Source organism: Tupaia chinensis, unplaced genomic scaffold (assembly GCF_000334495.1).
Source record: "Tupaia chinensis unplaced genomic scaffold, TupChi_1.0 Scaffold000516_1, whole genome shotgun sequence".
Taxonomy (NCBI): Eukaryota; Metazoa; Chordata; class Mammalia; order Scandentia; family Tupaiidae; genus Tupaia; species Tupaia belangeri.
In genome coordinates, this window is record NW_006160029.1 from 582,870 (window position 1) to 597,065 (window position 14,196).

Sequence of the window (14,196 nt, forward strand, 5' to 3'; positions counted from 1 at the left end):
GGGGGGCCAGCGGTGCATCCACACGCAGGCTGCAGGTACGCTTGGGTAGGGGCTCTCCCGTGTAGGACAGCCAGTACTATCCCAGTAGCGACGAAGTTACTGGAAAAAAGTATTTCTTTTAGGAGTCATTCCTAGAGGAATCTCTAGCAATAGGGGAACTCGTTTTCCTAGGCACGTTCTATACTAATTAAATTAGGTGTTACGGACACAATGAGACTGTCATTGTCCCTCTCACTACTCAGTCTTTTGGAAAGGTTAAAGAACAGATAACATCTTAAAACTGAATAGCGGAAGTCAATGGGGTCAATCGGACCGCCCTGGCCGAAGGGACTGCTAACAGCCTGGACGGCAGTAAACTCACCTCTCACGGGAAACACAAACTCGCTCCTGGACGGCAGTAAGCTCACCTCTCACGAGGAACACAAACTCGCTCCTGGACGGCAGTAAGCTCACCTCTCACGGGAAACACAAACTCGCTCCTGGACGGCAGTAAGCTCACCTCTCACGGGAAACACAAACTCGCTCCTGGACGGCAGTAAGCTCACCTCTCACGAGAAACACAAACTCACTCCTGATGAGTAGTCATGGAAGGCCTCTCCCCAATGGCAGAACCTCACGCATCTCCACTCTTCTGAGCTCGCATGGCTCAGCACGCGAGGCTCTGACAAATTATGCCCAAGTTTAGCCTTCTATGACCCACTGACCACAGTCAAACCCTTCATAGTCTAGAACCCCGAGACTAGGTCTTCCAGAATGACGTTGAGGGAAGACTGGCCTTGAACTCTATCAGAAGGGGCCACGCCAAGTTCTCACCACCCACACTGAAGTGAGGCATCACAGCTTCAAAACTTGGGCTCACATTTCAAACTCGAAAGGGCCCCTTTGTGCTCATGTAGTTGTATACTTATTAGCGACCTCACCGTAGGGAGCGCTCCCTGGAAGATGACGCCCTGCACCATCTTGGCTGGACAGTTACATTGGACAGCTGTCTCAAGATGGCAATAAAGATTCTCTGCCAGGACCAGCAGTTAGCATAATGGCTATGTCACTGGACTCCCGTGTAGTCAACCACAGTTCAAGTCCTGGATCCGGCAACTTAAACTCACACCGGGCACGTGTGCGTGCGTGCCCAAGATCCCGAGAGGAGAATGGAGGAGAAGGGATTGTGGCATGGCCATCTCCCCTGGGGGGGTGATGTCTCACTTTCTGTCTCTATGTCTCTCTCTGTCTTTCTGGCAAGCGCACGCGCCCTATAGCAAAAACCTCTCCAAGAAAAAAAAAAAGACTTCTCTGCCATCATGAAAGCTGTGCACCTTTTTTCTTTCTCCTCATTTCCTACTGTCTAATTTTTTGGTTTTCTTTACAAGAAAATCCATGAGTCCATGGCTGGTAGACAGTTTTGGCTCAAGCTTATTCCCTAGCAAAAGACAGAGCAGTTATTACATTTGTGAGCTAATGCCAAAACTTTTCAGGAAGCAATTTGATGCCAACTCCTCTGTGTGTCCCAGAGTCACTCTGAAGTGCCACGGGAAGAGTGGGAGCTGTCCCTCACATTCAGAGACCAGCACTCTGGCTTTCCTGCACTCATCAGGGCAACATGCTAACTTTTGCAGTTAATAACGTGACTGTTACCAAATAGAGAAACCCATCTGAGGGGCTGACAGGTGGCATAGTGATTAAGAGCACTGGACTCTCATATGGCTGACCACGGTTCCAGTCCCAGATTTGGTGGCTTGCTCTCTTACTTTCCTTCTCTTCTTGCTCTGTCTCTCATCAAAATTTAAAAAATAAATAAAGTTAAATAATTATTTAAAAAGAAAAGAACCAATTGTGAATTTATTTCTATTTTTGTGCACCAAGATAAATTTATACTTCAATTCAATTTTCCACTAACATTTTGAAGCTCCTTCACATACTCTCATGAAATATATACTCTTCTATGGAGAATTGGGAATGCTTAAGAATTTCAATACAGCCTTATTAATAATATTAAAAGACTAGAAATGAGCTAAATATCCCAACTGGGTAATGGTTTCATAAGCTATGATGTATCTATTATTCTAGAATATCATGCAGCAATACAAGATTGAGATAGATATGCACTAACATAGAAACCTCTTCAAAGACATGGGCTGAATAAAAAGAAAAAAAGGAATATTGATGAATGATGTCCAATATATTACTTCTATAAAAACATACACAAACATAAACAATACCAACACACTACATTTTTTTTTCCAGGAAGCTATATGTGTACAACTGTGTAATAGAAGAGCTACATAGAAAATGTAAGAATTATTTCTGGAGATACAGAAGAGGATTGACCAGAATGGTGGTCAAAAAGAATTTTATTCTTATCTGTCGTGTAATTTTCTTTTAGGGTTTTTTGCCATAGGGTGCATGAGCTTGCCAGAGAGAGTGAAACAGAGACAGTGAGAAGGAAGATGAGAAAACACCCCTCAGGAGGGATGGTCACACCTCAATCCTTTCTCTTCCATTCTCCTCCTGGGATCTTGGGCAGTCATGCACACACACCTGGTGTGATTTTCAAGCCACTGGGTCCAGGACTCAAAGCGCAGTTGGCCATGCACGAGTCCAGTGACATAATTGCTACACCATCTGCTGGCCTCCACCATGTAATTTTTTAGATAAGAAAACAATATATATATGCATTAATTTTGTGACTAGGATAAATGGTAAGAGGGTGAAAGGCAGAGAAACAGAAAAAATGCTAAGAGAACTGCAGCAAAAGTGGGAATGGAATTAATAGCCAGAAATGAGCCTGGGCACAGATGGACCAAAGGACAGTTAAAGAATTGGTTCTGCAGACAACCTATTCACTGCAGTGTTCCTCCAATGTATGTTTCAGAATACTTGGCAAGCCCAAAATGTCCTTAAAGAAACCAAGTTTTATTGGAAGAGTGCCCATTGCAGACAAGATTGAATAGGCTAACAGAAGGAAATAGAGTCAGCAAAGCAATGGCTAACTAGTGTTGAGCATATGTGGTACAGATGAGGTTCAGGCCAGAGCTGTAGTTGTCCAGAAACAGACCTAGTCAATGCGCAGAAGATCTAAGTAGAACCCATAAACAAGGCTGGTTGTAGGTTTGACTAATAGGCAAATGCCCTGGGCTCATATCAGGCAGAAAATTATTATGCCAGAGATAGATGCAAATTTCAGAGATAATTGTCAGTAAGTTTTGTTATTTCCATGAGAGGCTGAAAAACCTGTTACCCCTTAGCTTGTAGACTTCAGATTTTTTTCTAGTTGGTCCTGTTGTAAGATAATATTCTGACCTTAAAACTCTCTTAAATTTCTATTTTCTTCTTCCTAGCATAGTCAAGTGTCTCCTCCATTTGGATTATTATAATAGTTTAACAAATGGCTTCATTGTCTCTTCATTCCAATGCATCGTACATATCACTGCCAAATTAATTTTCTTAAAACATCGCTTCCCTCTTATTTATTCACTTAATCAAGAAATGGCAACAGTCCTCTTTTGCTGTGATCTATCTCAAGCAAGTGTCAGGATCAAACTCCTCTGTTTTTCTCTGAATAATGTGAGCCATGCCATTCTTAGCTACAATTAACTCTCCCTCTACCATTAAGTTACTTCATTGATTCCTCTAACACTGGAGTGTGGACCCCAAGCCCACTTATGCAAAAGTATAGGACTTCAGTGGTAAATATCAGATTAGATTGGAGGTGGGAACTATTGCTTTCAGGGACTAAGACTAATGAAGACTTTTTGCTGGGATTTCACCCTCCAAACCCCATTCCAAAGTGAAGAGGCAAAAAGTGGAGGCCTTCAGAAAAGACTCCTCCATTGGAGCTGGGAACTATTGTTTTTAAGGACTAAGACTAATGAAAATTTTCTGCTGAGACTTCACCCTCCAGACAACATTCCAGAGTGGTAGGTCATCCCTGTTTCCTTCTGTCTGTTCTGTCTCTCTCTGTCTTTCTCTGTCTTTTAAGTTTATAAAAATTTTTTTAAAAATATTTTATCTAATTTTGCTTATTCATCATTTATTTTAATTTGACCAGATACACACACACACACACACACACACACACACACACACACAGAAACTAAGCCACCAGGTCCGGGACTCGAACCACAGTCGCTCACATGGGAGAGTCGAGCGTCTTGACCACCATGCCACCAGCTGGTTCTTCCCAAGGTAAAGTAGTTTCTTGGCTCTCAGATCCTCTTTTATCTTGCTAATTTGCACCTTTCCCCCCTCCCATTTTGGAGAGGCAAAAAAAGCATAGATTTTATTGGCACTGGGAACTATTCTTTTCATACGCTGCCTGGTTTTCATATTTTGCTTTTTAAAAAAATAACAAAAATTTGGGGTTTTGTTTTTCTTTTTTCTTTTTCTTCTTTTTCTTTTCCTTTTTCTTTTCCCTTCATTACTTTACTACTCAGCCCCCACATACTGAGTGTCTAGACAGGTCTAAATGAACCATAACTAAATATCTGAATATTATTAGGGTCAGAATATTCTTCAATTCCCACTGAATTTGACACACAAAGGGAGAAAAATGGAACAGCAGGGAGGTTACAGATCACTTCCTCCTACATTCCACTGAACACTCAGATTGAACTTCAAGAAATTAGGAAGAAACAAATAACCAATCAGATGACCAGAAACCACCACAGAGGCACAAGAAATATGAGAAACTAAGAAAATACCTCTCCCACAATGGAAAAAATAACTCCTCTTCATCCACAGACAGTACAATGGAACTCATGGAGACGTCTGATAAAGAACTTAGAATATTTATGGTGACAAAGCTAACAGAGATGGAAGAGAAGAGAGACAATAAACTGTAGAAGAGGTAGGAGAAAAGAGCTGACAAGTTCCAGGAGGTGAAGTTCTTTCATGATCTGAAAGAGGAAATACACACCATAAAAAAGAATCAGATGGAACTATTAGAGGTGAAGACTATAATACAGGAAATCAAAACCTCCCTTGAAAGTATTAAAAGCAGACAAGGTCATACAGAAGATCAAATATCAGATGTAGAAGACAGAATTGATGGACTAGAAAATCTACCACAAAGACTGAGAAAATAGCCCTCCAAAAATGAGAATAATATATAAGAAATACTAGAAATCATTGAACGTCCAAACATCCGGATATTCAGTATCTAAGAAAGTGAAGAGACTAATAAGGGCATTGGTAATCTATTCCATGAAATTCTGGAAGAAAACTTTCCAAACCTAAAGAGGTATTCAAAGATGCAGACCCAAGAAATACAAAAAACTCCACATAGCATCAACCCTAGATCTTATCCAAGACACATTATAGCCACATTGAACAAAGCCACAGACAAAGACAAGATACTAAGATTGACAAAAGAGAAATATCGAGTTACCTACAAAGGATATCCCATCAGGCTAACAACAGACCTCTAATTAGAGACAATGCAAGCAAGGAAAGAATGGGAAAATATATTCAAAGTATTAAGTAAAAAACAGTTTCAATCAAGAATACTATACCCGGCAAGACTATCATTCTTATGGGAAGTAGAGACAAGAACATTCTTAGATAAATATAACCTAAAAGGATTTACTGACACCAGATGAGCTCTCCAAGAAATTCTGAAGAGAGTACTATATGAGGAAAGCTAAATACAAACACACAGAAATAAGGGTCCAAAAAACAACCAAGAAAATGGCCAACTTAATGGTAGGGACAAGTCTGTAGTTGAATGTTATCTTCCAGAATTTAAATGGAAAGATCAGACTATAACAGAAGATAAAGTACATGAGACTGAACTGGTGAAATAGACTTTTGACTAAAACATTACTGATTCTCTTCTATGCTTTGTTTTCCATGTTTAAGGATTTTCGTTTTCTCTTGAGCTGTTAATAGGTTCATGTACCTACTATTTGACATCCCAATCTGTTTCCTGGCTTTAAGTCTTTTTTTTTCTTCTTCTTTTTATGGAGAGGTTTTTGCTATAGGGCACATGCACTCGCCAGAAAGACAGAGAGATGCAGAGAGTCAGAAAGCAAGAAATCTCCCTCCAGGGGGATGGCCACAGCGCAATCCCTTCTCCTCCATTCTCCTCTCAGAATCTTGGGCACACTCACACACACACCCAGTGTGAGTTTAAGCCACTGGGTCCGGGACTCAAACTGTGGTCAACTACATGGGAGTACAACGACATAGCCATTATGCTAATTGCTGGTCCCCTGGCTTTAAGTCTTAAGCAAAGTTCTCTTACATTTTTCTTTTTTCTTTTCTTTTTTTTTTTTGGAGAGTTTTTGCTATAGGGCATGTGCACTCGCCAGACAGAGAGAGAGAGAGAGAGAGACAGAAAGTGAGAAATCACCCCCCAGGAGGGATGGCCATGCTGCAATGCCTTCTCCTCCATTCTCCTCTTGGGATCTTGGGCATGCACGCACACGCGCCCGACGTGAGTTTTAAGCCACTGGGTCCAGGACTTGAACCGCGGTCGACTACATGGGAGTCCAGCGACATAGCCATTATGCTAACTGCTGGTCCCTTTCATTTTTCGATTTTGACTTATTAAAGCTAAAACTGCCTTTTTTAAAATTAAAAATATATTAAAAATACCTATTTAATGATCACAGTAAGCTAGATAGTCTTAGCTAGGTGCTACTGTATAGTATATTCATTCTACTCACAGAGTTCATGCCTAAAGTCAGACATGTGTTCACAGATATGTATATATCAGCTGAACTTGCTATTGAAAGTAGTTAGATTAATTAAGATATTTTGTGAGTCAATAAAATGTGTGTGTGTGTGGGGGGGAGGAATGTAAAGCAACTGCAGATTCCAAAGACAGTGTGGGAGGAGGGTGAGAAATGGCAGAAGGTGAGAAAAAGGAGGTGGGAAAAAAAAATATATGTATGTATAATTTTCCATTTGCTTATATATATATTATATTGCTTATATATATATACAATATATTATATATATATATAAGCAAATGGAAAATTATTTGTTCACGATAACATGTATGATTAAGCCACTATACAGTGTATTCTCGATGAGAAATCGCATTTTGCATGCTGTGATGATTTCAGTGAATGAATGTAAAATAAATAAATTTAAAATTAAAACAATATATCAGATTAGACCTTTGGGTATATTTACCTCCTTATGTGGCCTTATACTGAACATTATTGTCATCCAATGAAATGTGTTAGGCTTCTCTGCTCCTAATTTATTGTCCCTTTTCCTTTCCTAAATCAAAGGAACTAGACCATCCTACTTTGTGACCTTACAACACTTTCACACTAACTTTTGTTCTTGTCTTTAATTCATGTCAGACTCTCCATCCCCTCTACTCTTGTGCCTTTGCTTTCTGCTTTTAGCCAGCCCCTGAAAAGCTCTCTCATGCACTCCTCCATCTATACAGATCATCTATATACTTCAATGTGCATTTCAGATTTGATTTCTATCATGTTCCTTTTTCTAATAACTTCATCCAGTGGAGATTGGCCCCGTCTTTAAATCCCTGCAGAATGCACAGAAGCAGGGAGTAGCACAATTATGCATTTAATTATTCTTCATGGTTTCATATGTGTATGTTTCATTTCTTAAGTGTGAGTACCTTAGAAGGAAAAATAAATCATTACTCTTATTGCATCCTCTCTTGTCTCTAACACTGTGCCTTGCTCATAATGAACATTCATATTAGATGATGGATTCATTGGATGTGTCCTATACCTTTTCCCAATTATTCTTTAATATTAAATAAATCATTTTTGGCTTGTTTGCTACATTCTCCACAATAACTTAATTTGTTATCTTTTGACACTAATAGAAACTCTTCAGATTTTCCCAGCTTCTAAAATGCAGCATCTTAACATATTTCTCTCTGCCCCTGTCACAAACACACCCAAATAAGAACTTTTTTCATTGTTTTACCCCCCCCACACACACACCTTTACTTGCAGATAAAATCTACTCCCCAGGATCTCTGTTCATAAGAGGGCAGCCAGTGTGAGGTATTTGTCACTGGGTCCTACTATGGTTCCTTGAAGCACCAATTTGAAAAAAATTTAACCAGTTGCTTGTATTTATTCTAAACTGGTATTCTATGATATATTTATGTATTAATCAAGACTCTTTTGGTTGCAAGTAATAGTAACCCAAATCAAACTGACTTAAATTAAAAGGGTACTTTTTGGTTCACTTGACTAAAACTGTAGATATGGTTTGACTTAAGGCAGAGCTGGTCCAATGGATTCAAATAATATCATTAAGCATAAATTTTTAGGTACCAGCAGATGGCATAATGATTACATTGCTGGACTCCCACTTAGTCAATAGCAGTTCAAAGCTCCGGCCCAGCAGCCTAAAAACTCACTCCAAGAGCATATGCATGTGTGCCCAAGATCCAGGGAGGAAATTGGATGAGGAGGGATTTTGGCATGGCCATCCCCCTTGAGGGTGATGAGTTCTTGCTTTCTGTCTCTCTGTTTCTCTGTTTCTCTCTGGAAAGCATACACATCCTACACAAAACAATCTCTGTTTAAAAAAAGAGAATCAAACTTTATCCATCTCTCTAGTCTGATCATCCGGTTTAGATGTTAGTCAGTTTGATAATAAATGGCAGAAACTAGGCTTTCATCTTACCAGCCTATCAATCTGATGGAAAGAAAGAAAACTGAAGATCAGTTGAATATATAAAATTATCCTTAGTTTAGGTTAAAAAAAAAGGGGGGGGGATGTTGAATAACTGCGATTTCGTGTTTCAACTTAATAGTTCCAGAAAAAGCCCCAAGGCTAAAGTTCATTGGTCCAGCTTAGATTTTATACTCATTATTTAGCCAATCATTGTGGCCACTAGAATGCACTACTCTCATTGGCCAAGCCCACATGATAAGCCCTCCCCGCCCCAGAACCAAGTGGACAAAAGTGAAAGGACTGATTTCTCAAAGGAATTTTAAGGTGCTGTTATCAGAAACAGATGAATAAAAGCTGAGCAAGTGAAAACCCAGATACCCATTATGCTTATAATAGACATCAAAGATATAGAAATTTACCATCAAGATAATGAAGCTTAAACTTCAGGAAACCTTACTTCTAAGACCATGTATCTATATTTGCATTTAAAATTTTAGATTCTTTTTCTTAAAGAAGGGTCCCCTAATTGTATAAGCTTCAAACAAAACCTGGATCTGGACCCAAGAAAAGCACTAAAAAAATTGTGGCGTTAGTAAATGTCCCTAACATATTGTACTCCTTCCCATTTTTTTAGTGGAAATAAATCATTTTTAGCTTGTTTGCTACATTCTCCACAATAACTTAATTTGTTATCTTTTGACACTAATAGAAACTCTTCAGATTTTCCCAGCTTCTAAAATGCAGCATCTTAATATATTTCTCTCTGCCCCTGTCACAAACACACCCAAATAAGAACTTTTTTCATTGTTTTACCCCCCACACACACACACCTTTACTTGCAGATAAAATCTACTCCCCAGGATCTCTGTTCATAAGAGGGCAGCCAGTGTGAGGTATTTGTCACTGGGTCCTACTATGGTTCCTTGAAGCACCAATTTGAAAAAAATTTAACCAGTTGCTTGTATTTATTCTAAGCTGGTATTCTATGATATATTTATGTTTTTTTCTTTAATCCCCTAATCAGAATGAATTCTCAGAATCTACCACTTAGAGAATATGAAATGTGAAGTGTATCTTATATTGAAATGAATCTAAGATGTGACTTTTCTAAGCCACATGTCTTCAGGGTACCCATTTTCAGGGTTGTGCCAAAATTGGGTCTGAGTAACCAGAAAATGTGTCCATGTTGCTGACTTACCCTTCCACTTGGCAGTCAGACAGCTCCAATGTAAATTCATGCCTTTTTGAATGTGCGAGAAGGTGAGGGAACTAAGCCTGCCTGCTGCTATTCTGATTACAGCATTTGTCGCTAGGAGAGACAGCTTTGCAATTGATGCTATTTTCTCCTCTCTCAGGAAAATGGCCTGGGTGTGTGTCAGGGAAGGCCAAGGAGCACCTAGAAATGCTGATTCTGCTTAATCCCCCAGCAGGTTTCCAAGTCTGTAGTCCTTCAGAGGTGGCACTGCATTTGACCACTTACTCTTCCTTGTCCTCCCTCTTCCACATCCTGAAAGAAATATGGCATAGAAACAGGGCAATGCAATTGTGCTGCTTCTTTTAATTTGCTGAAATTGTCTCTAGGCAGAAGAAGGGGGAAGGGGTAGGAACCAGATGGTTGTAGCTGGAGTAGAAACTTACTACTGAGGAGCGTTGAGATACTCACATCTGGTCAATTTTCTTGTAGAAAAAAAATGGGATGAAATAAAAGTAGTAGCAAAAGGTTTTGAGCAAACTGATCTCCAATGTCCTGGTCTCTCCATCCTACATCCACACATTTATAAAGGGCAGCCTCTTTTCCTTTAATTCTTCAAAGCATCACTAACCTTGGACTATAGTAGACTTTTTTGAAGATTGGGTGGGAGGGCAAGGGAGTAAGTTAGTGATCATGAAAGGGGTTTATATCAGGATTTAAACAATTTACAAATGAGTATCCATCCTTCTTTAAAGTCCTTTAGCCCCTCTGATACCTTCCTCCTCACCATCCTCACTGTTCTGGTTTAGATAATGTTTTGTCCCCCAGAGGTTCATGTTTTGGAATTTAATATCAGTGGGTATTAATTGGATGTTCTCCAGAAATTCATTTTTTGGGACTGTTGCAAACACAGGGATAAGATCCCAGATGTGTTTATGTCTTTCCACAGTGTCAGACTTTATTATATAGCATAAAATTTAACATAGCTAAGCAGTCCAGGTCAAAGGAAGAGAACAACTCATGTTAGTCAATCACCCTGAGCAATCTCTGGAGGCAAAAAGCCAATTGTGGGGTCCCAGATGTCCCGAGCATCTACCCTGGAAGAGAAGGAGCTGGTCCAATCCATTCCTGCAAGTTTCATGAGGGGTCCAAGGATGGGTGTGGAGGCCCAGGTAGAGGTAGCGAGTCTCAGAGTCTCAGGTACTAAGGTCTACAAATCTCTCAGAGTGACTGGGAGCGATGTGCTTTGGTCATAGTACCAGGAACAAATGGCAAAGCAGCTTTGAAGAGGGATCCTTTAGCCCCAAAGTGGACAGAGCTCTTAAACTAGCACTTGTGTCTAAAATTAGCACATGTCAAGTCTGCTCTTCTTCACTTGGGTCCTGGACTAACAAGTCTGTAGTTACCAGATTTTGGTGTTTCTGTTACTCCTGCAGGGCGTTCCCATTTGTCTCTTCAGTTTGGCAGGCAAAGGGAGGAATTGGGGTGGGTACGTGTCACACTTCTTACTGCTTAGTACAGTCCTGTCATTACAGAATCCATTTTGTGTAACACAGTACTTGCTACAGGTCTTGATTGTATTATAAAGGTGTTAAGTGAAAACTTAATTCCTTCACGTTTCCAGAGTAGAGTGTAATAATGATATTAGGGTGGGCCTCTATTTCTGAATCCTGGAAGGGTTTATAATTAGAGGGACTGAGAACAGAATGGCAGAGAGAAGGCCTTATGGATATAAACTATGCTCTATTCTGTTAAAATTCTGCCTTCTGCCATTTTGTGATGACTTTGGACTTTCTAGCCACTAGAACTATGAGTTTATAAGTAAATGACTATTTTCTTTATAAATATCCCAATCTTGGTGTTGGACCCACCAACGGTGAACAGTTCCTCAGTTGGGGGGCGGGGTGAAGATTAAAGAAAGACAAGACAGGATAGAAACAGGAGGACTGCCAGTCAATACTGATCAGCACCGAATGTACTTTATTGTTAGTATTTATACACACTCCAGAGACTTCTGTGATGTAAGGTTTTAAGTCCTCACTGAATTTATCAGGTTGTTATAACAATACTTTGGGAAATTCAGTTCAAAACAATCCCAAGACATTCTGCTTATAACAATCCAGCCACCCAAGGCCATGTCCGGATAAAAACCCTGGTCTTGTTCCAGTGGTCATGTCCTGTACATTCTTCATGTCTCCTCTTTGGCTCCCCACATCTTGGGTATTTTTCTATTAGTAATGCCCCCCCCAAAAAAACCCCCACAAATTAATACACCTACCATCTTCATTATTCACCACCAGCTTCTCTTCCTTGCACACATGAAGAAAGAGAAAAATGAGGTTAAGGAAAGAGGAAGAGTGAGGGACCATACTAACGGTATCCCCTTACCTTTTTTTTTTTTTGGAGAGGTTTTTCGCTATAGGACGCGTGCGCTTGCCAGACAGACAGAGAGAGACATAGAGACAGAAAGTGAGAAATCGCCCCCTAGGGGGTTGGTCATGCCGCAATCCCTTCTCCTCCATTCTCCTCTTGGGATCTTGGGCACGCACGCACATGCGCCCAGCGTGAGTTTTAAGCCACCGTGTCCGGGACGCAAACCGCAGTCGACTACGTGGGAGTCTAGTGACATAGCCATTACGCTAACTGCTGGTTCCCCTCCCCTTACCTTTTTATACTTTGAGAAATTCACACAATAAGAGAATCTATGCAGCCTGGTCTCTAGGCCATCTATATGTAGAGGATGGCAGCACACACAGGTCTGTTTGCGGAAGTTGGTGCCTCCCTCCAGTCTTGCATGGAGAAAACTGGCTCTCAACCTTTGGTGAAGTACTATGCAAATGCAGCTGCATACCCATTCAGATAGCCTCTTGTTAGGTTTTCTCCCCCTTTACAACCAAATATGTGGTCCTGGTCTTTTCCAACACCACTTCTCCAACTGACACCAACTATGTGTCCTGTAATTCAATTCATTTCTAACACTAATTACTTGGAGTTAACATCGTACTCTACCAGTTTAAGAGCTCAGTCTCACAAGACAGCTCCCATTATGCAGACCAATCACAAATACTAGATCCTCAAGTCACTCACTCTCTGTCCTAGCTGGCTACAAATTCAAGGGTTACAGAGGCCAGATGGTGTGACACAACTGGACTCATATAGGGAGGTACTGAGTTCTGGTCCCAAGACGTCCATAAATATCCTGAGCAAACACATATGTGCCTATCTCAGCTGGCTGAGGCTTAGGTGGATTGAAGCGTAGGGATACCTATTTTTTTTTTCTTTCTGTTTAGGTCTCTGTCATGGAAAAAGATAATAAAATTTAAAAATATTCAGGGGTTCCCATGACTCCCCTTAATAAGTAAACTGTAATAACTCACCAGTTTATTAAAGGATACAACTCAAGAACAGTCAAATGGAAGAGATTCATGGAGCAAGGCATTGGGGAGGGAACACAGACACTTTCATGTCCTTTCCAGATGTACTAAACTCCCAGAACCTAGATGCTCAGAAGCTCCCAATTCAGAAGCTCCCCAAATTACATCATTTTATAGGAGTGCTTATGGAGTTTCTTTAAATAGGCATGGTTGGTTAAGTAATCAACCACCAGTGGTTAACCCAATCACTAGCTCCTCTCCCTCTCTGGAGAGCGTTGAGTGAGGCTGAAAGTCCCAAGTTTCTAATCAACATTTGGTCTCTTACCCAGTCTTGGACTTACTCAGGATTTTAGGAGTTCTGTGCCAGGATGTAGGGCAAAGACTTAATCTCTCTCTTATACCACACAGTCCCAGTATGTCTACCTGTCTTACAAAAAATCCTAGTCACCCTCCTTAGGATGTTAGCTTTCCTGCTTATTTCTGGCTTTCCTTTTCTGCAGCTTCTTCGTGTTCCCTTAAGATATTATCCAGGAACCTCTGATTCATTCTTCTTTAGACTTTTTAACACACAGCTAGTTCACCTGTGGCAGACCCCATTAGTTCTCTCTTGACAAATCACTCACTGGAACTTCCTCCCAGAAGGATCTTAGGATGTCAGTGGTAAGGGTAGATATAAATGGCAGAGGACTTCACCCTCACCCCTCATCCTCTCCACTTTCCTGGGCCACCTCGGTTGGCCTCTGGACTACTGATGTCCCATCAAGGAGAAGAGGGTCATTTTGAATGTCCACAGTAGCCTGTTGGCTCCTACTTGTTCAAATCTATTAAGGAAACTCTCGCTCAGAGCAGGCTCTGGAATGCAAAACTGAGAGCTTTCCTAGTTGAAATTGGAGAGGGATGAGGATCCGTTGGATAGCATGTTTCTGTGCATCCTGCCTCACTGCCGGCCACACTTGACCCCTCAACAGGATAGCAAGTCAGGGAAACGAAGCTCTCAGTTTTTGTTATCAAGAGAAC

General features: G+C 40.6%; 1 protein-coding gene across 2 annotated transcripts in view; it reads left to right on the top strand.

The window, feature by feature from the left end:
• Positions 1–14,196, top strand: part of RGS7BP (regulator of G protein signaling 7 binding protein) — a 159,183-nt gene that overhangs the window by 30,848 nt on the left and 114,139 nt on the right. The gene's annotated exons all lie outside the window — the stretch shown is intronic.